The sequence below is a fragment of the Castor canadensis genome, chromosome 4, assembly GCF_047511655.1.
Source record: "Castor canadensis chromosome 4, mCasCan1.hap1v2, whole genome shotgun sequence".
NCBI classification, from domain to species: Eukaryota; Metazoa; Chordata; class Mammalia; order Rodentia; family Castoridae; genus Castor; species Castor canadensis.
In genome coordinates this window covers 129,388,733-129,415,435 of record NC_133389.1, presented here as the reverse complement: position 1 = coordinate 129,415,435, position 26,703 = coordinate 129,388,733, and the positions used below count along the sequence as shown (strand labels likewise).

The window sequence follows — 26,703 nt, the reverse complement described above, 5'->3', positions numbered from 1 at the left end:
TTGATGCTAAGCAGGTGTCCATAAATCAGAATAGATGTTTGTAATTAATTGCTATTAGTGTTAATAAGAAAGGGTTTTCAATAAGCTAACTTTCATTCAGTTAAAGTTTTTAGAGTTCAGAGCTTGTTGTTTAAACAATAAATGGATTGAGAAGCTAAAATGTTCTTGAAGATTACTATAACCTCAAATCTGTTGCTCTTTCTTTTCCATCAATGGCAACTGAACCTTTAGACAAAAGTTATATTCCTGCTCTGAATTGTGGCATCTCAAATGTTGTTGGAACACCCACTTCAAAACAAACTTTTCTTTTTAAGGGAAACACCCAGCTTGTCAAATCTTGGGGTGAAAGTTTTAGATGGCCTTGTTAGGTCACATCAACCTGTTCTGTTGTGGGTCCATCTGGCCCCACACCTGTCTCAGACAGGTCAACTTCATTTTGTAGACACAGAACATCTGCTCTCTTTCCATCTTTTTCCTTTCAAAGACAGCTGTTGAAGAATAACAGAATTCTCTAGATTCATTTCTCAAATTCGTGGGAAAACCTGAGTCAGGCACTTTGGTCCTACCATACCACCCAAGGCTGATGGTGAGTACTGTTACTTAATTCATACATTTTTATAAAGGAAGAGTCTTAAGATGGAAAGACAGACTATGAATTCATCAGACGCTGGGGAAAAGATACTCTGGAAAAGAAACAGCCTAGCATCTGAAATCTGCTCTGGGCTCATTCTAGGACTGTAACCAAGAGCAAAGAGAGACCAGAAGGAGGAGTCTGGAGTCCTGTTGAAGCTGGTATGTGGTGGGAGCATTATCAGAGGATGTAAAAGAGAATGCTAAGGCTAACTGCCACAATTGTAACTTGCGGTTACTAGCAAAAGCAAGGTGGTATTTATCCTAAACTCAAAGTAGGAGAAAAATACTTTTGAGAAGAATTTTAAGGAGATTGAGGAAACAGTGAGACATACTTTATAGCCAGTCTGGATCTAGGCCTGCAGGGTGGGCCTGATGCAGTGAAAGGACACAGCTGATAAGCTGTCTGTATTGAACCCTGGCTTTTGATGTCCCTCCCCACAGGCCATGGTCACGAGTAATCTGAGAAGATGTTAAGTAGACCACAGCACATCAGACAGACTTCCAATTAGCTCACAGGATGTAGCCACTGAGTGGTTGGACAAGGGCCAGGTCAACATGACCAGAAGGCAGAAGAGGGCGAGGTTTATGAGTTTTGGACTGAGCCCACTCCGCTTACATGTTTCAGGAATGATCTTAATGATGGAAAAGAGAGATAGGAGAGGAAACTCATTAAACTTGCCAAAGATGAGCTGTTGTTGGGTTGGCTCTAGGGAGGCATGGCAAGAAAATATTGAGAAGTCATACACACTTTCTTTTCTTTAAACGAGCAAACAGCAATGTGCTGAAGTGAAGAAACTGTGTGTTCTGTTAAAAATTTTTAAATATTTCTACATTGAAATGTAGAAAGATACCATAGACTGCAGAGCTAATTGCCTTTGAAGAACATGACTGTGGATTCCATGAAGGGGGACTGTTTCTCTAACTCCTGACATGGATTCACTGAACCTGTGACAGAATGTTCAGAAGCCCCCTTCACAGAGTCCCTTGATTGCTGCTAGGCACTGGCAACCCCCCTCAACCCTAGCCAGGGTAAAGGTCCTCACCTGGCTTAGTTCTGCATTGAAGAATTTTCCTGAAGTAAAAGTTACCTTTCTGGAAACACTTGGAAGAATGAAATGCTACATCTCTAACTTCTAGCAATATATTTATCTGCCATCATTTGGCCTAGAAGCTTAAGCAGGAAGACCACTTGGAGCCAGACTTCAGAGTGATCTGTCTCTGAGGAATAACTTTCATATTGTACCGTTCAGTTTTGCAATTCTTCCTAAGCTACCGTAAATTCTCAGCATAAATCTGCAGACAGACTTCACCCTCCACATCAAACCCTTATAAGGATCCATTCTGTTCTCATTTTAGAATCTCCTTTCTAATAGGCAAAGGCAGACAGAGGCAAATCAAGAGATCCAGACTCTGTACCAACGGGTTAAATCATATGTTAAAGGTGCAACCGAAATGTATTACAAGCTTTTCATGACATAATACATCACTTGGGGAAAAAATATTTAGGGAAGCTTTTCTAATTCAACCTCCCAGTGTTAAGTGAGCACATCTCTGGTGTTCATGTCTTTCTGCTTCAATTAAAGCAATTGTGCCTGCTCTTTTAGAAAACTATTAAGGGTTTATTACCTCTTTGTTTCACTTTCTCCTCCTGTTAAAATTTCTCCTCCTGTTCTCCCCTTCCCAATACAACTTCCCCGTGCCACACACACACCTGGTTTTGCCTCTCAGCATATCATATGGCTTTGTCCATTGGTTGATAAAATGACCACTGTAAAGATGTAATTTCTTTAATGAATATCAACAAGTGTTTATTATCTCTTGTGCACTTGATTGGGTGGGTGAGAAGTATGCAAAAGAAATATAAAATGGCTTATATTTTCAATAGGAATAAACGATGTCAATACTCAGAACAGCTAGAAAACAATTCACTATCCACACGGAGCCAGGCATTTGATTGCAGTATAACTAAGTAATCAAGAAGTCTGAAATGAAAAGAGTAGCCCTATTAATTAATAAAGTCTTTCTGGAAAGCGGAATAATACATTATTTGCAGAGAAGAAAGGGAAAAGCATTTCAAACTGAGAGAATTGCCTGCACAAACAAGGAAGAAGGCAGGGACTGAGAATGGAGGAGCGGATGGAGGTCATCTGAGTAAAGGAGAGGGACCCTTCTACTGAGAGGGTCAGTTGTAGGAACCACTGATGGAGATTTTGAGGTGCAGGGCCAAGAGGCAGATACAAGCCAGGGATTGCTGGAGATCCCCCAACAGAGAGAAGAAATGCAATGAAAGGAAGAGTATATAGCTTTATTTAGTAATGGTGTGCAAGACTCCCTGGAAGAGGAGACAGTGGGGGAATAAAATCGTACATGTTTGGACCAGATGCCCATCACCAGAATTCCCAGCCTCTAGAACTGTGAGAATTAAATTTCTGTTCTACTGTTTAAATTACCTACCTTGTTATACTCTGTTACAGCAGCCCAAGCTGATTAATAAAGAGAAGATGCTAGGTACTGCACCGATCAGTAAAGGCAGTTCTGCCCATCTCCATGACTGAAGCTCTCTTTCCAGTACTTGGTATAAGTATTGTCTAGCCTGTTCCTGAACACTGAGGCTCACAGGAAGTCCACCATTTCCCAAGATACTGCATGTCATGGGAGAACAATTTTAATAATGAGGAAACTCTTCTTCATATTGATCTCAAGTTTTTCTTCCAATACTTTCCTCCTATTCCTCTCCCTCTGATCTCTGTGGCTAGCAGAAGAGGTATCAGCTTATAAAAACTTGAATGCCAGCTACCAGGCTGAGGATTTGAGTTGAAATCTGGTAGCTATGTGTCTAGCAAGAGTGAGCAGATGTCCTGTTTTATCTGAAGCATTAGAAGTCCCTGAAGTTACTTGAGTAGGAGAATGACAGGATCATTTCCATTTTCAGGAAGATCGATACAGCAGCTATGGTTAGGAAAGAAAGCCAATTTTGGAGAGATCATTTTGGAGACAAAGCAGTATGAAAGGAGAGGTAGAAAGATATCTAAAGTGAATTCTTGACTGCAAGATTGAGTAAATTGCATTTACCTACAAGATTCAGTTTTCTCACCTCAAAAATGAGGCAGATTATCTCAAAGAATCTTTCCACTTTTACTATCCTGTGATTCTGAGTTTTTGGAGTTGAGCTATTTATTTAATGAAAAGAGTTTGCATTGTTGTAAGTAAAAAAGCAGAGAGGTCCTAGAATGGGAATGGAAAAATGTTAAATTCAGAAAATATTATAAGGCCCAAAGGCAAAGATGACAGCTTGGCTGTTTAGTGAGAAGGAAAGCAGTAGTAACTATAAATCAATTCATGGGTAGGGGTAGGGATGACTCATAATGCTTTTGATCATGCAGAGAACTTTTTGAATTAAAAGGAGTTGGAAAGTAAGGAGATTTAACATGTTGAATTTGAGAACATTGGAAATGTGAACTAAAAGTAAGAGGTGTAGGCAGTTACCTCATGGTGATAGAGATTTTGTTGGAAGTCTTGGGACAGACGGTGCTTCTCAAAGAGGAAATAAAAACCACAGTGGGTGTTCCAATTGTGAGAATGGGAGAAGCTACAGGAAAGGAGAGAGAGAGAACAGTCAGTTGGGCAGTGAAAGATACATTACAGAAGGAAGAAAACACAGCTCAGAGGAAAGGGAAATTCAAGAGGATAAACACTGAAAAGCCATTTCTGGAAGTACCTGAAAGAAAGTACTCTCAGTGAAGTAATAGGACCAGAAATCACTTTTTAATAAATTAATCATTCATTCAACCAGGACTTTTTAACCACCTCTCAGGGGTCTGGTACTGCTCTAGGTACAGGGAATGTAGCAGTAAAAAAAGAAATGAATAAGAAAAATGGCAGGTAGAGAATTACAACAGAGTGATGTATAATTCTTTGGATCAGGTGATTGGGGATGGCTATGTGAGAAACCCTGTCAACAGACACCAACCATTGCAAGTCCTGAGGTAAGCAAAGACTGAGATGTATAAAGAATGCTTTGGAAGGTAGAGATATTTTCTGAGAAGGCTGTGATTATTGCAAAGAGGTTTTTAGGAGCCAGAAAAGACTAGGGTAAGAAATTTGAACTGTATCTCAGGTGTGTTTCAAGATGTGTTGGAAAGGGATGATCTTAAGTGGGGGTATGCCAGGATGCGATTTATCTAAAAGGTTATCTTGGCCATCTCAGAAAATGGCTGTAGAGGAATCCAGGTGCACCCAGGCCAGCTGGAAGGCTACTACTATAGTCCCAGAGAAGAGCTGATGTCTGGAGATGAAGAAGAGATGATGGATTTGGGATGTGATTTGGAGGTAGAGTTGATGGAACTTATTGATGATTTGAATGGAGAAAAGAGGAAAATATTATGTATAAATTTTAAAGTCACATAAATTGATTTGATCAAAAATGATCAGGACAAAAGCAAATCCTCACTTCCAACTCAGTCCTAGTTAATGATTATCCTACTGTGTGTAAGGCATAGTTGCAGACTTACTCTTTTGATAAGCATTTATGAGCACCTGCTATACCCTAAGTACTGTGCTGGATGCTAAAGTCTAGAGCAAGACAGACACAGTCTCTCCTTCACAGGTCTTGGGTTTGAGTGAGGGACAGCTATATATATTAATTACGCAGTGAATGCATGAATACACACAATGGTTTCAAACAGAAAGACAGATCTAACCTACCTAACCTACCTTGGGTGGTCAGGAAGGCTCCCCTGAGAAAGTGACATTTGAGATATCTGAAGGATGATGGCCAAGACAGCAACATGTTCAAAAAACTCTGTGTAGGAAAAATGTGATTCAAGGAAAAAAAAGAAGACCAGTGTTACTAGAACCTGGAGAAGATGCAGGGGAATGATGACTTTTTTTTTTTTTTACAGTACTGGGGTTTGAACTCAGGACCCCATGCTTGCTAGGAAGATGCTCTACCACTTGAGCCACTGAGAAGAAGTGATGTGATTAGATTGTTAAAAATTTCCTCTGGTTACAGAGATGAGAACAGACTTGGTCTCCACATTTAGGGTCTCCAGGGAAACATTGGATGGACTATAGCCAGAGTCACATGGGCTGTGGAGACAAGAACAAAGCTGTGGCTCTGTTAGAAGGCAAGGAGAGGACAGTGCATGTCAGCCAGGTGCCAAACAGTGTGTCATGGTTGCCTTTTCACATCAGGACATCTCAGAGAGACAACATTTCCCCCCAATGGCTATGTAACATTTAACTGTATTGATATGCCATACCTTAATATCTGCCATCTCTCTGTGGGTGGACATTTAAATGGTTCCAATTTTTTATTTTTGCAAACAATACTGCATTAGAACATTCCTGAACATTTAAGCTTCTCTTAAGCTGAAGAGAAGTACAAATACCAGGTCAGAGTGCATGAACATTTTAAATTTTAAAAGATTATGACAAATTGCCCTGAAAATGTGATGCTAATTTTGAATAGTGTTTTAAGGACTAATGTTGAGCTCGTATGTAATACCAGAGCCAGGAAGTGTAGAACCATGGCTGCCAGCAAGGAGCTTGTACAGTGACCCAGGAATGAGGTGTAGAGTTCCTGACCTCCTGTGATAGAATCTGTTGGAGCTCAGCTTAACCTGGGAAAGCCCCAGAGAAAGGTAGCCCTAGTCCTTTGGCCTATAAATCTATCTGAACAGTAAGTTCCTGAATCTCTTTTTATAGACCCTAAGCAGAAATCTTCTAAGAAACTGTCAAGAGCTAGAATCCATGTGTGTTTGTACTTAATCCCTTCAGTCTTACTCCTGGCCATATCCAACAAATACAACCCCTTCATCCTTCCAGAAACACTCTCTTCTTTGGCACTCCATGACAACACACTCTGCCATTTTTCTTTTTCCTTCATGGGCCATACTGTGGGTTTCTTGTCTTTGTCCTCCTCTCAAATGTTGACACTCCTCAGGCTTTGGTTCCTGGTCCCTCTTGTCCCTTCACAAATTGTCTCCTCAGGAGATCTCATTCCTTCCCATGTTCAGTCTTTTATATACTGATACTCCCAACTTGCTATCTCCAGCATAAACCTGACTTTCACAGTCACATATCTGCAAATTTAATGTGTCCAGATGGAATGATTTCATTTTGAATTTGTGTTTTCTTTCTCCCAGTTTCTCCTGTATTAGTGAAGGGAGACCACCCAGCTGCTGAAAGAATGAACCTCGGAGTCCTCTGGAATTTCCCTCTTTTCCTTACCTTCTCTGCCTAGTTGGTCAAGAGGCCTAGTCAAATCCACTTCCTAAATATACTTGAATCCATCCATTTTTCTGTTTCTACTCCCCCTCCCCCAGCCCAAGCCATCATTTATTCCCACATAAACATCTGCCTTCTTGTCCATTTTACCGTACAATGGATGGAAAGATTTTTGTAAAATGTACAGCAGATCATCTCACTCTTCTGCTTAAAACTCTCTGAGGCTTCCTGTTGCTCTTAGGCTAACGATGTGAGTGAATCACTTTGGTCTACAAGGCCCTGCAAGATGTAGCCAGGGCCTGTCTTCAACCACCACCTCCTGCTGCCTGCACCCTCAGTTGGTTTTACCAGGCCTGGGCTTGCTGCTTGCCTTTCAGCTCTTTGACCAGGCCAGAATTCTGTCCATTGCAGGCCCTCACTCTGCCCTTTGCTCTGCCAGGAACTCTCTTTCCCATGGCCTTTGCTTAGCCAGCTCCTTTGCCTCCCTCATGTCTCAACTTAAATGTCTCTCTTCAGACAAACTACCCACCTTACAACCTTACATAATAGGTTGTCTATATGAGGCCTCTATCTCAATCTTCATGCCAGTCACAGCAGCTTGTCATTTATTTTTCACTTGTTTGCCTTTTCAGCTCTAGAATGAATGCTCCATGGCCTTTCTTGTTCAGTATGGACTCCTCTGTATTTGTAAGGTTTGGGAAATCTTTGTTGGATGAAAAAGAGTTCTATTCCTTGGTCTTAATCTGATAAACAAATCTAACTTCCCTATGGGATGAATCACTATTTGTCATCTACCATTTAGAAAATACTGCACTAGTTGATGTTCTTCCTTCTCCCTCTTTCTAGTTCTCCAAAGACACACCATCCCCTTTAGGCTTCATGTATCAAACCACATTTCAAATGCTATTTTTGTACCCCACATTAACTTTTGCCAAGTGTATTTTTTCTGTTCTGGAAAAAAACACATTATTTAGTTAGCCTTATGTGCAAAGATTTTTGGAAGCTTGGAGTGCTTGCTTTGAAGGACTGGCACCCACAGTGGGGCAGGGTAGAAGTCCTTTCTCTGATCTGTCTTGAGGGAGTGAGACCAATCTCCATTTCTGGGGTTCTCTCCTTTGTAGCGAGAACACTCCTTTCTCATCTGAGAACTGATCAGAACATTCACTGCTGCCATCCCTCCCACACTGTCAAGATTGGTCAAGCAGGATGTGTCTAAGGAATTAATCATGACCAGTTAGTTACTGGCTCTTTGAGGCATTTAAATCTACTAAATTTAGTAGTTTGGCAGGACAGCAAATAGCAAGAGCCCTATGACTTGCAGTTTGACCTTCTGGAGTCTCTTATTTTTAATCTGCAACACAAAAACTTGAGTGTTCACCCCTCACCTAGCTCTTGGATTCCTGAGCTTTCTCCTCCACCCCCTCCTCTCTGCCCACACACATGTGGAAGCAGACGGAGGAAGAGAAGAAGGGGGAAAGATAAAATCCTTTGTGACCTGAGAAGACACTATGCTTGTAGAAGAGCTACATAAAACTTTTCCAAACAAAGGAAATCTAGCCTTTAAACTTTATCTATCAGGACAACAGACTCTCACCTCAGTTCCGACAGTCTGCCAAATGTCCATCATTGTTTGGACATGTGACAGCTCTGGTTAGCTGGATTTTATTGCACTTTAAAAAAAATCTAAAACAAATTTGTCCTAATGATGACCTGACATATGAAAAAGCTATAGTTATTAAAACAGTGTGGTATTAGGGTAAAATTAGATAAATAGACTAATTAAACAGGCTTGTAAACAGAGTCAGACAGATGCTAAAATGTGGTTTGTGTCAGAGATGACATTGTAAATCATAAACAAAAGGGTAGAAAATGGACCTATTCTATGGAGAAAAAAATCAGATTGCTGTCTTATACTATAGGCAAGCATAAATTCCAGATGGATTAAAGGCCTGAAATGTAAATAAATAATTCTAAAACTATGATAAGAAATACAGAAGTATTTTTGGTGTAGGAAAGACTTTCTTTAACAAGATACAAAAATTACACAGTATGGAGTAGAAGGTACTGCAACATGAGTGATAGCAAAATGTAACCTTTTTATGGCAAACACCCAAAGTAAAGACAAAACAAAACCCTGTACCTACTGTAAACAAGGTTAAAACACAACTGAATATTAAGTAAATGATGAGAAAACAAGAGGAATGGCGCTATTAGGGGTTAAAAGAGACTCAAGAGTCGTGGCAGCCAAATGAAATGTGTGGACCTGGTTTGGATTTTGATTCAAAGAAACCAAGTATGAAAAGATGTTTGTGGATCAGCTGAGGAAATCTGAACAATGATAATGAAAATGATTGTTAATGTTTAAGGAATACTAATGATTGATATTGTGATTTTCAAAAATCTGTATCTCTTAGAGGTACTATTGAAGTATCTGTGAATGAAATTTTACATTGCCTGCCATTTGCTTTAAAATAATCCAGCAGGTGTGTGGGAGAGGGAGTGGGTGTATAGACAAAAAGAGTTTGCTTTATGTTCTTAATTATTGAAGCTGGGTGAAGGGCGTATGTCAGTTAATTGTGTTATTTTATTTTATTCATTTGACATTTTCCCTAGTGATTTCTTAAAAATACATGTAAAGGATTCAGCACCATGCTTGGCCTACAATAAATATGGAATAAATGTTACTTGCTGTTATTACATTAATCTTTTAAAAAGACAAGTGATATATACACTGCTGGCAGGAATATAAACTGGAACAGCCTCTACAGAGGATGATTTGGTAATATCTATTTTTTAAAGGCAGCTGGTCTTTAATCTAGTTAACTCTAGTTATTTTAAGAATTTTTCCTTCAGGTTTTTGCACATGTATGAAATAATATGAGCAGTCATTGATGCATACATTTTAAAATATAAATGGAAGCAACCTAAAAATATCAATCAGTAAGAAACTAGTTAAATGAGATTAATTTGCAATGTATGTAATATAAAAATTACTATCCATAATACATGAAGAACCCTTACAAATGGGTAATAAAAGCACATGTAATCTAATAGAAAAATAAGCAAAGGATATGATAAAATAAAACCGTTATGCCAATAAACCTGTGAAAAGGCAAACTTACTAATAAGCATGGAAATGAAAAAAAAAAAAACACCCTGGTACTCATAGTTTTGTGTGTGTGTGTGTGTGTGTGTGGTGTTGGGGATTGAACCCAGGGCCTGTGCAGATCAGGCAAGCACTCTACTATTAAGGCACATCCCCAACCCTAGTATGAGTTTTTAGCTACCAAATTGGGAAAAAATATCAATATTAAATGATAATATTCCGTACTGGCAGCATGTGAGGGAAACAGTTCAATCACTTTATGCTGGTATGTGAATCAGTATCGCCTCTTGGAAAACTTCTGATAGGATTGAAACAAAATAGAAATTGTGCATACCCTACGCTCACAAACTCTACTACCGAGGATATTTTCAGCAGAAACAGTTATATATATATATATACAAAGAGACATGTACAAGATTGTTTGTTGCAGAATTGTAGAAAATAGTTAAAAAAATTGGAAAGAACCTAAATATCCATCAATAGGGGGTTAGATAAGTGATGCATGCACAAAGAAAAGTGATGAACCAGATTTAAATAGTTCAACCTGTACAAATTGCCAAAACCCAAAAGTTAGGAAGAATAAAGGAAGTTACATAAATTATAAAGAATGATGTCATTTATTTAAATAACAAAACATATAGGATCCATTCTAGGTATTAATTGTGGCATATATGAGTATATAAGATGTACAAATTTTAATGGATTAGAGGGATCCACACCAAACTCATGAAAATGGTTTCTGTTGAATGTGGGGAGCAAACTAATTAGAGGGAACTGGGTTTAGGATCTGAAATATATTTTAAATAAAAATATCTAGATACATAAAAATTAAAAACCTGGAAGACAATATGACTAGATGTTAATAGTTGCTAACCCTGGGGAGTGTAATTGTGAGAATTTGCTTTTTTGTATCCTTTAAATTTCTCAAGAAAGGGGGCAATGTGTGGGAGGAAACTTTCTCAGGAGAAAAGAGTAGTGGATTTCCCCTTGAGTTTTGGAGGGCCCAAGTAATTTGTGTTTTTCTTATGAAAGAAAAAAAGTTCTGAACTAATACTTGGTTTCCTCTGGAAGAAAGTTTTGCTGATGACAGCCCATTTTCCTCCCCATCACTCCTCACCCTGGCCTACACCACAGACAACAAGGGCACTCTTAGGAAAGACAGTGATTTCCAGTACTGTCTCATCAGGCTATCTCATCAGCATTTGAGAAAGACAGTGATTTCCAGTACTGTCTCATCAGGCTATCTCATCAGCATTTGAGAACAAAAATCTTCAATGCACACGACTTAAAGGTTTTTAATCCTGCACTCATATGTGTGTGTCTTTGTGTATATGTATGTTGTTGCTATTATGTTTTACTAGAAAACAAGTTTTTGTGTGATGTGGAATAAATAACAGAAAGTGGTTTAGAATGTGGTACCTAAATTACAAAGATTAAGTGCATTTTATTTCATTTTTATTTTTTGGTGGGACTGGGGTTTGAACTTAGGGCTTCATGCTCACAAAGCAGATACTCTACCACTCGAGCACATCTCCAGCTCATTTTACTCTGGTTATTTTTATGATGGGTTCTCTCTAACTATCCAGGTTGGCCTCAATCTTAGCCTCTCAAGTAGGAAGGATTACAGGCATGAGATATCAGTAGCACACTTTAAGTGCATTTTTTAAGAAGAAACTTTGAGAGCGAGCAATATCCCTAAATTTTTCCAAATGAAAAAAAAATGACAAATATTTTTTAGCAAAAAAACTTTGAAATATTCTTCAGAAAAGAAAAATTTCAGATAATATGGTAAATTAATCAGTGGGCATATTTGGTAATAAAAAGGCATTGTACTTTCATGGGTTTCTTCTATTCTACCTATGAATAGTAGGAAAATGACACCCCCAACTCATGCAGTTGGATGTGGGTGGGAGGGACTTGGTGTTACGCTGGAAGGGCCATTGTCTGGGCACGTACTGTACTATGTTTGAGCACAGGTGTGAATAAGAAGAGCGAAGTTTTACTGGAAGAGGAGACTTTTGTACCTGTGGGCACCAAATAGTTTCTTTCTTATGTTTCAATACAATTGTAGTGGCTTATGGTACCTATTGGCTGCGGCTAAACTCTGCCGTTATCCCTTAGGTGATAATGCTAGACTTGTACCTCCGTTCAGTGTTCAGAAATAAGACATGTTTATTTTGACATCTTTTTTTTTTTGTAGTACTGGAGCTTGAACTCAGGGCCTACACCTTGAGCCAGTCTACCAGCCCTTTCATGTGATGGGTTTTTTCAAGATAGGGTCTCGTGAACTATTTGCCTGGACTGGCTTCAAACCAGGATCCTCCTGATCTCTGCCTCCCGAATAGGTGTGAGCTACCAGTGCCCAGCCTTGACACCATTATTTTTGTGAGTGAGAAAGAAACTAGGGGCTGGGTGTGGTGATGTACATCTGTAATCCCAACTACTTGGAAAGCAGAGGTAGGAGGATCTCAGTCTGGGGCTGGCCTGGGCAAAAGTTCAATGCCCTTTCTGAGAAACAAACTAAAAGTCAAAAGACTAGGGGCATGGCTTAATTGGCAAAGCATTTGCCTAGCAAGCACAAGTCGCTGAGTTTAATCCCCAACACTGGCATAATAATAATTATAATAGGAACCAAATTGGAGAACATCATGATCACCGACTGGCAGAATCAGTCAAGGGTAATGACAGCATGCAAGTAGGCATCAGTCATTTGAAGAGGTAAAGCCTTCACAAGATGCTGGAACTCATGGGGAAATACAAGCCCAGCCCTCCTTGTCTTAGCTTGGACAACATCTGGGTTCATTTCCATACCTTCTGTGTACCCAAGTAAAGGAAAGCTCACCCCTGCCCCCCAGTCACTTAACCTCTTACGATGCCTGATACTAAAAATTAGTATGTTAGCAACCATAGGGATTCCTGTTTGTAGAGATAAGTCTTTGCTTCTTACTTAAGATTTGATTTATTGTCTTTGGTTGTTTGGGGTAGAGGGTTGGCAGATTTTTAACAAGAAGATAAACTTACAGATGGAAATTCTTTTAAGCCATAAATACCACTAAGTTGCCTGTTCCAAGGAAGTTCAAATAAAGACACTGGGATTTAGTAGCTGTTAAAATGTTTTCTTTCTTTTCCCATTAGCCAAGAAAAAGATGTGCCCCACCATCGGGAGAGTAGGCGCCAGAGTCTGACCTGGGTCTGGATCTGTAAGCCATTCAGACAGATCTCCTGCTGCATAGAAGGGAGGCACAGGATGACAAATTGGTCTATAGCAGTTGACCTCTGAAGTGGAGGTGTGCTTTACACAGCAATCTCCAGAGGTTTCCTTATCTGCTTTATTTAGTATCAACACTGTCCTTCTTGAGTCGTCCCTGTTTCTCCTAGCAGGCTTCGAGGATTCTTTCTAGGTTAGTGGCTAAATTCACCACCTCTGCTCTGCTCTCCAGAATTATTTCTGTCTTTTCCCTGAATTTTACCCAGATCCTGGAAGGTATTAACTCTGAGGACTGTTCACTCTCGGAGTCTCCCACAGCATGCTGCATAGCACGTACCACCTAGTAGGAAAGCAATAAATGCTTGTCAGTTGATTTATTCAGTAGTTTCAGTGCCGTCTGCACACTAAACACCTGGGGAGCTTTAACAACAAACAAATAAACAAGCCAACAAATGCTTTTGCATGGGCCTCAGCTCAGACCAACTGCACCCTGCTCTCTGGGCCTGGGAGTGCCAGCACTGGTTGGTGTGTGAAGCTGCATGGGTGATTCTGGTGCATGGAGGAGCTTGATACTACTGGATTAATGAACTGACTTCTATACTTGGCTATGTTCTGTTTACTTCCAAGTTTGGAAGAAACCTATCAGAATTAAGAACTATAGGAATAATACCCTAACCCTTGAGAAGATGACTGTGCTATTTTAAAGTTAGAGTAGACTAGGAAGGGCTGGCTATACTCTGTGGTGATGGGAAAGTTATTTCAACTCTGTGCCTCAGTTTTCTTAACTGTAAAATGGGAAGACTAATAGTAATGACTTCTTAAGACTGTTGGGAAAATTAAATGAACCAATATATGTAAAGCTTATAGAATAGCCCTCGTGTACACACACACACACACACATACATATACATATATGAAGAGGAAAGATGTGTTTGTTTTCATTACTGTTCTCTGTTTCAGTTAATGACCAATGTCTTTGCCAGCAGTTGGTTTGGATGTCAACCACGCCCATGTGGCTCCCACACTGCCCTAAAGTCAAGCTGTGTTCTTAGTGCTGCCAAGTTCAAAACCCAACCTTAGCTTCAATGCTGTGAAAATTCAAACTAAGTTGTGTGATTTGGGCAGATTAGTTACTTTCTTCAAGCCTCCATTTCTTCATTTTAAATGGGACTCATCTACTAACACATCTACAATAGGGTTGAATAGAATGAGAGAATTCCTGCAAACAAAGCATCTAGAAATCTACACGGTACGTTACAGGAGCTCAGTCAGTCAGTTATGCCCATTACCTGGACCTGACCACTGGCTGCTACTCTCTAGCCATCCTAGCACTGGAGGCATCGAAGGCCTTGCTAGTGCCAGAACACACCCTGTGCCTTCTTGCATTTAGGTATTTGTGTACAGAGTCTTTGTCCTTGGAATGCCACTACCCTCCTGGGTACCTGATGCCTATCAGGCTTAAAGAGCCACCCTCATGTTTCATTTCTTTTGAAACTTTTCCTCAAAGTAAATTACTCCCTCTTCTGACTTCCCACAGAAGTCACTTCTTTTAAGGTGTGCTTTCAGATGTTAGCAGGCATCAGATTCTTCTCATGGGCTTGTTAAAACACTGATTCCCTGACACATCCCCTGCAGATCTTAACTTAGGTTGTCTGGTGTTGGGCCCAAGAATTTTTATGTCTAATAAGTACACAGATGATACTGATCTGCTGGCTCACATGGTAAGTAGCACTGTTTGGGGTACTAAACATCTTACAACTTCTATGATAGTCATTTGAATGCAAATTCCTTCTCCAAGAAGACTATAGTTCTTCATAGAAGGGCCAAAGTCTACAGGTCCTTAAATCTGGAGGAGGTGGGCTTTGTGCTGGAACTAGAAGAACAGGCAGGGTTTGAATACACTAACAGCAATCAAGAGTTCAGCCAATGACAAGCCAGGAATAGAGGCAGATAGCGGGATGGATGTGTGCATGAGGGGATGACTGCATAGGATATTAAGGCACAATGGGAATAAGCCTAGAGAGATATATGATAGAAATGCAACATGGCATATGGGTTTCAAGAGGTCGATGTGGAGGAGAACCTTTGAAGACCCTGAAACATGCAAAACAGCAGGGTTACATCGCATGGTCTCTTCATGAGGTTCCTTCCCACTGACCGTAAGCTCCGGGGAGCTTGGGCTCTCTCTGTATTCCTGCAAACACGAGCATACTAGAGTTGCACTAACTCTAAAGGTCTGGTACTCTGTGGATTATTTTATCTGTGAAAACATGGGCTGAGGCTCAGAGGCTGCCAAATGCTTCTGCACCTCTGAGCCAAACCAGAGGCTTGAGATCACTGTGACTTGTGTCTGGGCCTGTCTTTTCCTCAAAACCACTTCTGCTGCTTTGGAATTTGCTTGGCCAAGAAGTCAGAAACATCATTGTCTCTAGAAAATGGGCTCATTTAAAAAATATCACTCTGAGCTTGATTTAAGGAGAGAAAGAAAGAAATGGCCACCTGGAAGCAATAGATCTGACTCAGTGTGAAGTCCTTGGTTTTGTCTGTGGGTTTTCTGCTGTGCCTGCCTCACAGGGTACTGATGAGGTTAAATAATTAATGCATGTGAATGTACTTTGTAAGCTCTAAAGCACTGCAGGACTATAATTAATTATGTTTATAATTACAGGTAATGTAATTATAATTGTAATTACTTTGTAGGTGGAAGCAGAATATATATATATGTATATCTATCTGTCTATCTATCTATCTACCTATCTATCTATCTCTGTCTCTCTTTCTATCCCATTCCCATTTTAGAGCAGTATACCCTTGGTTGGTGGGTATATCTATGTGAATATTTGAGCTTGACTCACTTTCTCTGACTTTATTTTCAACATTGTGATATATGTGAGAGGTTGGGAGGTTGGTATGAGGAAAAAACTCAGAAAGAGCCTGGGTGAACCAATGCCTTGGTAGTAATATTCTTTCACACATATTTATCATGTAGATAAAATTAAAGCAATTTATTAACTTGCCTATTATAATAATAATACTTGAAGATATCCTGTAGTTAATTACAAAAATGTGATATACACATATAATTTCTATAATTGTTATATATATTTATAGATTACTCAAAATAAGAGTCAATCCATTAGAATCTACTGTGGTCTAAAATGATCATGTAACCACTAAGTTGGAAGTCTGTTCTATATTGTAGGCAATGCTTCTTAATATTAAGCTCAAAATCTAATATTTTATATCTTGCTTGTTTAGCAAAACTAATAGGGTTAATAGAAGGGTCAAGCACTGGGGCTTGAACTCAGGGCCTTCACCTTTAGTCACTCCACCAGTTCTATTTTGTGTGTGTGTGTGTGTGTGTGTGTGTGTGTGTGTGTGTGAAGGGTTTTTCGAGATAGGGTCTCATGAACTATTGGCCTGGGCTGGCTTTGAACTGCAATCCTCCTAATCTCTGTCTCCTGCATAGCTAGGATTACAGGCATGAGCCACTGGTGCCTGGCCTTTCCATTAACATTCTTAATCTTAGAGAATGGTTGTTTGGACCCATGCTCTGCAGTTCTAGTTATCTTTATGCTGGAGGGAGGCATTCCAGAGCTCTGAATCCCAATGGCCCATCAGAGAAATCTAAACTGTAAAGATGTACTGGAGTCAAAGTTGATGTTTTTCCCATTTGCAAAGTCAGCAACAGCAAGATATTTCCCAGGAACTGTTCTTCTGGAGTATTCATTTTTGAAATTGCAAGATTCTGCCTAACCAACGGTACAAGGTGTTTCTTTGGAGTCTCTGACCTTCTGCTGTTGCTCTTATGCACTGTTAATTGTTGTTAATTTCTAACACATCATTAATTATTTGCCATTAAAGATGAGGGAGATGGAAATGCCCTTCACTCATGGGTGATCACACGAATAAACCATTCATAATTACAAAAGTGTGTTATTTTAAATGTGCAAAGTGAATTTGAGCCATTTGCATGGATGTCGCTGTGTCTCTGGTGGTTGGGCTGTGACACGTGGACAGCGTGTGTGTGGTGGGGGTGGTAATCATGAATGGCAGAGGAAGAAGGCCAGTCTCCTCCTGCTTCCTTAACAACTCTAACATTTGGCCTCTACAGCATGATGTACTTTTCAGAGAACTTTTTCTTTCTGCAACTTTCTCCTCCTTTGCTGAAGAAGCCCAGGGGTGGAACAATTTCCTCTAATGTCACAAGCCCAGGTCAGTCACATAATTAGTACTTAACGTGGAGTTCCCAACTCCCACTCCTGTTCAGCCCATCAGACCATGCCAGGAGTCAGGTTGGTGCTGGGGAGACTCTCCTCCCACCTCAGGCTTGCAGAAAGATGGAGTCAAGGCCGTTTCACTGACACTGGGCTCCCAATCTTTAAGAAAAATATGTAGTGACTATCTGGAAAGCTCAGAGATTCTTTCCATAAGTTTATAGGAAGGTGAGAATTAAACATTATATTGGAAGAAAGTATTTGATATGGTCTTTGAAAATGTTAGGTATCAAGAAAAGATTTAGGAAAAGCCAATGAAAAGCGTTTTCATGGGTGTAGATTATAGAGTGAAATAAAGACTGCTTAGATTTTATAGTTAAAAGTTAGATTTGTTGAGAGGATAGTATTTGAAACTAGTTGGACCCCTGGTTTTATTAATAAGAAAGGATCAGAGACCCTAATCTATGAATGAGGGAAATGACAATTGGAAGAACTTTGTCATGGGTTTGTGGCTTTGTATTATGATTCTGTTCTTCATCTGGACCATGATCTCAAGAGCAAGGGCAACATCTAATTTTTTTTCTTCCCATTTCTCTCCCCTCTTTTTGTTCTTCTGTGCTAGCATGTTGTGAAAGTCAGGAGAACAACTTTCTGCTTCCTAGAATGGACTTTTCCAAAAACTATACCAAATTACTTGGGGCATAAACATCATTGACAAAAGGCCAGGATGGAAATCTGAACAACAGCTGATTTTAAGAAACTTTTTAACTTCCAGGTGCTCAATTCATTCCCATAAAATGAGGCATTTACAAGTTAATACCTAAGGGTTATTAGATAGAGTCTAAAGTCTAAATTCCTCAGTAATTTCTTCCTGCCCTTTTAACCATTTCTTTTAACCACTATACAATAGTCTGTGTCTAACACAATTCCACATTTTATTTATTCCCTCTTCTATGAATAGAAATTTAGGTTGTTGAAAGTTTTTTTCCACTAAAAGTAATGCTGTAATAAACATTTTTCTACACATCTCTTGTCTATATCTGTAAATATTTATCCAGAGCTTCAATTTTATCAAATGAATAACACCTGCTATTTTCCCCACTATTCCCATAAACTAGGATGGGAGCCTTGCCACTTTACCACACTTAACCCTGGTGAACATGGATTCCCATTGCTTTCTTTCAAATTTATTACCTCTCCTCCCAGTCAGTCCTTGGGGTCTTTGCTTTGATAAGAGGTGAAGAGGTAAAGTCTACCTTGTGTTCACATTTTTGCTCAACTTCTTTTGTCCCTGCTCTAAGTCTTCATTTCCCCAAGGGAAAACAAGTTAAGATGAGAATTCTTCAGTTTAATACTTTCTTATTCCTTCCTTGAGTTAAAGAATAGAGTCATAACCAGATGCTTCTGAGAGGGAGAAGGAAAGTCAAAAGAGGGGAAAGAAATGTTTTTAAAAATCTGATAATATCTTAAAACTAATATTTAAAAATTTGTATCCTTCATCATAATGAATTTAACAAGCTGATTTTAGAGAAAGTAATAAAATTATATGAAACCTAAATTCTCTACAAAATATAGCATTTTAGGGCCTTTGCTATCATAATACTCATTATTTCTGTCTTGGCTTATGGAATAGTACTTCATTGTTGTGTGTTTTATATTTCTTATAGGAAGGCAGTGACCTAGAATTAGATAGAACACCTAGGTATATGTAGGGAGGCAATAAGAGAGAATCCAAGAAACATTTTGAAGGAAAAGAGTTTGAATGAAGGGGAAAAAAACAGGGGAAAAAGCTTATGAATTTGAGTATTTAAGCCAAGGAAGCAAGAAGAATGCTTACTCCTTTGATCAGCAGGAGAAGAATGTAGCTTGGGATGACAGGTGGAAGATGATGGGTTTGAATTGGGATGTATAGTGTGTGTTCACACACAAGAAACAGTCACAACCAAGAGATTGTCTTTTTCTCTACAACTGAGGGTAGGATGGACCAACGCTTCTGTTGTGTTTGTGGTGGTGCACAGAGATACGTCCTATCATGCAGCATGCTTCTCCAGCCTGCTCTAAACTGCAGTTGTCCTCTGTCGATCACTGTTCAACAGCCTGCTGATCCCTATCTCAAATCCTGGGCATCTGAACTTTGCAGGTGAGCCAGTGTATGTGCACATCCCCCTGCACATATAGACACACTCTCCTCCACAAATAATATGCCAAACTATAGACCTAGACGCACAACTTCTGGCAGAAGGTCAAACTCTCTTCTGTATTCTTAGAACTGCCTCCTGTTAACTTTGCTGGTGAACATTCTTGAGTGGGGGCAGCCTTATCCCAGACCTTTCATAGACCTCAGGTAAAGTGAGTAACCCCTGAACCAGGGGAATATTCTATTGGGGTTTTCCAGGTGCATCAGCAGTGGAATAAATCAGAGCTCTTCCTTTTCATCCCTATGGCACTTTGGCATTCCTTGCCCCATTCAAAATTTTGGAAAAATAAATTAATTTAGCAAATTGATTCCATTGCCATTCTTTCACTCCCTCCCTTCATCAAGGCTATAGGTACCTCTGTGCTGACTACACTGTCCATTCTGCTTAGCCAGAGGCAAACAAAGCAAGGACATTTCTAACCAGTTCATTTGAAACACTTTTTTTTTTTAAACAGATTGCCCTGAGTTATCATTGATGTCCTGTTTCCAGGACAAAGAATTATTTTTATGACCTCATAGTTGCTCCTTTCAAGGTTTCAGGTTTAAGGTTATAAAGAGCTATTCAAACTCATTTATTTCTAGTTCCCTGCCTACTTTCTGTACTGCCTTTCAACATGCAATGGAATACCCATTCACAGTCACAGTCAAGATTGTAAAAGTGGACATTCATTCCTTTATTTACCTTTTCAACCAGCATTTCTTGAGCATCTTGGCTTGTTAAGCACATATACATACAGATGCAGAAGGTCAAAGACATCCTGAGAGCTGCCACTTGGAGCAAAACCCAAGTGCAAGCAATTGCTTATAACTAACTTAAATTATTAGTATTTGGTATTGCTTTCTTTTTCTACATGTCTTTACTTTTCATTCTTTTCTATTTTCTTCTTCTTTTTTTCTACATTTCCTCTTCTTTTTCATTATCACATGATGGCATTTTATATTCAAAAGACCAACCTTCTCCTTTTCAGTTTCTTCCACTTATTCTACAGTAGCAATATTTATGAATGGATGAAAGACAATCTACTACCCTGCCCCATTCAAGGTCATTGTGGAAATTTTAGGCATCTGAGAGTATACCAAAAGGATGGAAAAAGTGTAAACCATTTAATGAGTGAGTAAAACTACTGGAAAAGGAATAAGGTTTTATGACTTGGAAAAAAGTCCATTTTTTTTAATAAAAAGTTCCTGAATTAGTCAGGATTGGCTGGGTTTTGTTGTGGTAGTAAACAATATTCCAATGTCAGTGACTTAATCTAACAAAAGTTTATTTCTTGCTGATGCTACATATCCAACATAGGCCTGTGGAGGACTCAGATTCACCAAGTCATTCAGGAATCCAGTTATTGAGTACACAGTCATCTCTATCCATGCTGCCAATGTCACTTCTACAGGGAAGGAAAGAGTGGCTTGGAAAAGACACATAGTAGCTCTGCTCACAAAAGCAGGCAAATCACAGGGCATATCCATCTGCAAAGGAGTCAAACAGTTCAGCCTCTGTACATCTGGAAGAAGAAGGTGCATGACTATGACACTAGTTATAGCCACCACAGCACTCAGGGTGACCAAATTTGAAGTGAAGACTATGGAATATCCCAAATGTCTTGCTGCTGCACTTGAAGGATGAGTTTAGAGCAAGTGGCCAGTGCTTTGAAGCAACTGACTTTGCTGTTTTGCAAGTGTCTATTTGGCTAAGAAAACTGCTCACAACCTCATGGCAACTGCTTGCCTGGATCTTTGTTTGTGAAGGCAGTGTTTTTAATAAACTCATGCATGTCCTTTTATCCAATAAGACATCAATCTTAAATTACTAAGATAATTCATCCCTAAGTTTAAAATACTTCCCTTAATTTGCTCTCTTAATCAAGGGAAGTGTGGGGTTTGTGAGTCTTGGGCCATTAGGAAGCAACAGTGTTCTGAGCCAAGTTTGGGAGGCGATCTCTCTCCTATGACAGTGTGGTGGAGTGAAGCTGCCAGCAGGCCACGGTGTCAAGGATGATGGGACAGCTCCATTTATTGCAGCCACCAACCTGAATACATAACCAAGTGTATCACCTCCCTCGGACACACTCTCCCAAAGTGAAGTTAACTTTATGGAGTGTGCAATTGTAAAGTCTTTTTGGATGGTTTTACATAATATTCTGGGAGTTTTTAAAGGAATAACATTTGGGCTCTTGTAAACTATTTTAGCATGTACTTTCGGACTTCCTGGAACCCCAAAGAGCAAGGTCTTAAGGGTCATCCTGCTAAGAGAGGTACATGCTCAAGACTCAGCCCTTGGTGGGACCAGTCTAAAAGAGGAAAGAGTTGACAAAAGCAGCCTGATGCAGTGAGAGGTAAGAACTGAGACTCCAAATCCAGGATGGTTCTGACTAAGCATCTTGGCTTTCCACTTATGAGCTTGTATTACCTTGGGTAAGTTGCAGAACATCTTTAAGCTTTAATTTACCATAAGATGAGGATGAAAATAGTACTTGTGTCATAGGCATGTGCAAATTAAATGAGGTGATAATATTTAGCACAGTGCCTGGCTCACATTAAGCAGTCAGAAGACATTAACTCTTACCAGTAACTGTTATTATTAATATTGTTCAGGGTAGTCAGCATGTACTGAATGTGAAACACAAGGTATACTTGAATCAGTCAGGTAGAGTGTCTGACTTCAGACACTTGTGTGTGAGAGAGAGAGACAATTAGGGGATACAAAAGTAGAGTGGAGAGAGAAGAAACAAGACAGGAAAAATATAATCGCTAAAATAAAAACAGATAACATCTAATTGTGGGCTTACTCTATAATAGGTATTTTGCATAACAGACCTTGGCATATCCTATTTCATTTAATGTTCACATGATGTTATGGATAGGCATTAGTATTATCTTCAATTTACAGTCGAAGATAAACCTTAGAGAGATCAGTTACCCTGCCATGGTTGACTCCTATGGCTGGAATGTGGAGGGAGGATGGGGCCATATGGTCCAGCTTGTCTAGAGTGCAGGAGATGTCTAACTGAGTGGTACATCATGCACCAGGTGCTCTAGGGAAGCCCTGTCCACCAGGATGGGTGGCTATTGCTCATGCAAAGCTTGAGCCCATCTTTAATTTTGACCAAGAACCAGAAACTGCCTTAAGGTGGTCACCATGTCTTTGAGAGGTTTGAAGACTAAAACACATATCTAGGACGTGCTAAAGCACAGCTTCAAGTCATGCAGCAAATCTAGAACGCGCTAGAAATTTCAGTCAATGGCAAACCAACCTTATGAAAATGCCATGGTGACCCAATGTTAGACACTAGATGGAGCCCTTCTGGGCATAGTGACATACCTGCAGATAGTGGTTGGAACCCAGACAGCCTCCCCACCTCTCCACCTCCACAGCACAGAGAAGTTCTTAGGACATGCATTTGTCTCTCCAACTACAAGACCACGCCCACAAGAAATACTGTAGTTTTTACCCTCTCCTGAAACCCCCCATGAATACACTTTACTACAAGTTCTGTGATCAAATGTAAAAGTTGGAAAGTACAAAGAAACTTGGAAACTTCCAGGTTCTTCTAGACTTCTGTACCATTAGTACTTTGGGTGGGGGAAAAATCAGATCCATGTAAAATCTCCATTAAAATAACCTTGTGGGCTTATCTAAAATTAGCACCTCCAGAATTGTTCTGCCTCCTGGTTGAGTATGCCTATTTGTGTTTTGATCTTATACTTGATATACCACTTTAATCAGATAAGAAAAGGATTAAAGCATTTCTGAACTGTAGGCCAACATTAATGGTATTTGAGAATAAGAGTTGGGCCTGGGGTTTAGGTTTTTCCCTTTTTTATTTGTGTATGATTTAGTGTTCATCCTGCACGAGACACTAAAATGCATTGTTTAATTATCTGAGCTCAACACACCATTTTATAATTCATTAGTCAGTTGCTCTTTGCAAAAGCTTATTTCTTATGAAACAAAAGTGGAAATCATGCAACTGGACTATTTATCTCTCTTTAGGGGTTGGGGGTTAATATCTGATAGCTCATAACATCTTTATTATAATGCATTTATAATGATTTACTGGAATCATTCTATGGCTGAGTATCTAATGTCAAAGCCAGGATCTGGCATGAAATAAAAGGCTGTATCCTTGGGTAGCTCTAGGGAAAAAAAAGCCTCAGCCAATATTTTCTGTGTAATTCTACAAACTGTAATAAGGGTAGGGGTAATTGCCTTAATGTCAATTAAGCTATTAATAACGCCCATCTTGTCATTCCTAAATATAGCAGTGTCTCAATCATACATTACCATCCCCTGTTAAGGCTACACAAAAATGAGATCACAGCCTATGTGGATCAGGAAGTCTGTCTAGCAGCCAGTCTTATCTCTTATACATAAGAGAAAGTTTGGGGCTTTATTTATTTGTTTTTGATTAATAATTTCTACTTAGACACATATATACCCTTTGTGAGGGCAAGCATTGATAATATTTGTAAGTAGGGCAAACACAGTCTTAAAAACTGTTCCCCATTACTCTTTTCTCCTAGATCACTGAGAAAGGGGCTTCTATCAGGACCAGTGTTCCAAAGGCAGTGCCCCTGACTGATGGGCCAGAAGGTCTGCTAAAAAATCACACAGGCATTTTAGAGTCATGCAATACACACTCACTACCTGTGGGGCTTGCCATGTGCCTGTTGTCACCAACCCACAAGTTAAAGACAACAGGATAAAGAAAATGAGACACTGTCAGAGGTAGACACTAGTGGTTCATCAGCAAGTTTTAGCAGACAGGGTCAAGGCTAGCATCATATTTGGAATAGGGAATCAGGAGATGAGCTGTAGGATTTTGGTGGTTGGGGAGAATGTCTTCTACTTTCCCCAGTCAGTTTTAAATCAGGATACTTATCTTACAGTAAAGAAGCAGGGTAAGACCCTCCTTTGGTTGGCACTTACAATTCTCCAGGGTGAAGATTCTGAGCAGTCACTGCTTCTTCTCCCCTTGTTGGCTGTCTTGGTGAAGTGAACTTCTACTACGTGATGATATTTAGAGCTCATTAATTTGTCCCAAGGAAGCTTATTGTGTGGCAGTTTAATGACAGAAACCCTGTTTTAATGCAAATGGACATGTAATCCCACTAAGCCACTCGAAGGGTGTAAATTTAAAACAATTGCTAGGAACTGACACCAGAGTTTAATAAGATGGAGGGCTAGTTCCTAGATCCTGGTACGCCCAGGGGACCTTGCTTGGACACCTCGCACTGGCAGTTTTAGTGCAGCTGTCGGTTACCATGACAATTAAAAAGGGAGGGGACTTAGTGGAGCTCCCCTCTGGTGCTGGGGATCCAGGTTCCAGAGTAGTGGGGGAGAGCAGGGAGGGAGGAAGGTGTGTGGGGGAGGATGTGAAGGTGAGTGGGGCCCTCTGCTCACTATTCCTGGGGCACAAGTTGGGGAAGATAAGGCTGAGACCCAGGAAGCAGTTTCTGTCCTGGCCTGATCCAGGCCAATCTTCACAGAAACTGCACAAAACCCTGCTTGGGATCCTACTTCTCCCAGCACATAAAAGGGGTGCCTGCCTCTGAGGGGGCGGGGGAACGAGACAGAAGCGGGAATTGTTTGTGAATATTTGCTAGATTATGATGCTGTTGGGTACTACATTATTCTCCAGAGAGCCCTGAATAAGGTTATTATGGGTGAAGTCATTTTTGTAATAAAGTTGGCTGTAACTCTGGGTCATAAATCATGGGTTCTGGTACTAAAAAAATTACTAAACATGCCTCTGTTACCACATACTGTCCTCCTTTTAAATACTTTGATTTTACTACAAATCTTCCATTGACTGAGAGGGGGGAAATACACACAATGAGCAAATGATTCCTTCCGTCCTCGTCCTCGGCAGCAGCCGGGGCTGCATCTTGGCCTCCCTGAATGGTTTCCTGAGGTGTGATGTTATTTATGGCATGCTTTCTCTATCAAAAAGCCAAACAGCACCCCAAGTGACCGCAGAGCATTTGTATCATTGCTTCTCTTCCTAATTGATTCATCCCCTGGCAGGGCCTGAGACATGGGCTGTTAGCTGGACACACTCTTCCTAGCTGCAGACTATAGGGATTAAGGTGCATAATAAGCAAAGATGTTAATAAAACTGTTAAATGTCAAGACTACAAACCTCACACTCTTTCTGAGCCCATCAGTTCTTCTGGAATGATTCTGTAAAATACCATCTCCTCCCCTTGTCGTCTTCTCAGTCTAAACTTGATAACCTTTGTTAAGTAAGGAGATTAAGAACTGTTATTAACAACACTGATTGTTTAATTTCTTTCATAACTTCTTCCTTTCAAGTAAGTCTGAACAGAATGAAAAGGAAGGTTATCATATGAGGTGCATTTCAGATGTAATAAAGCAGAAAGGAGAAGGTGGCTGCAGTGGCAGTTGTAAGAGGGACAAAGTGTAGATCTCTATAGCTCACTGGCTGCAAAGCAGAAAATGAAGATTGTAAAAACGTCACATAAAGAAAAAATGCACAGTGGATTCGTTTTGTGATGCCCATAATTCAGTAATGCCTTTAAGTAGCTAGAAGAAATATAATAAATGTTTTTCCACAACATTGATCATACTGTATCAGAGGAAATATTAGTGTGCAGGGAGCCATGATTATACTGGTAGTAATTCTCAGTGCAGAAAACTAGTAGAAGATGGGACCCTTTATGGGCCAAACTTTTATTGGGTGTAGTTATTTACCTTTAAGAATACGCCTAATACATTGTCCTATAGCTAAATATTTTTGTGAAAAAATTCAAACCAGCAACATCAGTAAATCAGAAATCCCACCACCATTTTATGGAATTTATAAATATATATATGGTTTTTTTTCCTGCAGATGCTCTGATATGTTCCAGAATACAAAAGCCAACCAATTGACCATGTAAAAATTCTAGAAGGCCTGTAAAACAGATTCTTCCTCTGCATTCTGAACCCAGATAGGAGCAGACAGGTTTATGGCATGTTTTTCCATCCAAAGGCCACCTGTACATATAACATCTCTAAAGAAATTAAGTGGATTATTAGATTATGCACCGTATAAAACTATACCTGGAGCTGTGGACCTGGAAAGGATGTGCAGACTGTGCACCTGCCTTTTTT

General features: G+C 39.8%; 1 long non-coding RNA gene across 2 annotated transcripts in view; it reads right to left on the bottom strand.

Annotated features, from left to right (window-relative positions):
* Nucleotides 1-10,809: 10,809 nt before the first annotated feature.
* The window catches only part of LOC141422594 (uncharacterized), a 175,652-nt gene continuing 159,758 nt past the window's right edge, over nucleotides 10,810-26,703 (bottom strand). For both annotated transcript variants that reach the window (XR_012447271.1, XR_012447272.1), the window contains one exon: nucleotides 10,810-13,515. This is a non-coding gene — a long non-coding RNA (uncharacterized lncRNA). The remainder of the gene's footprint in view (nucleotides 13,516-26,703) is intronic.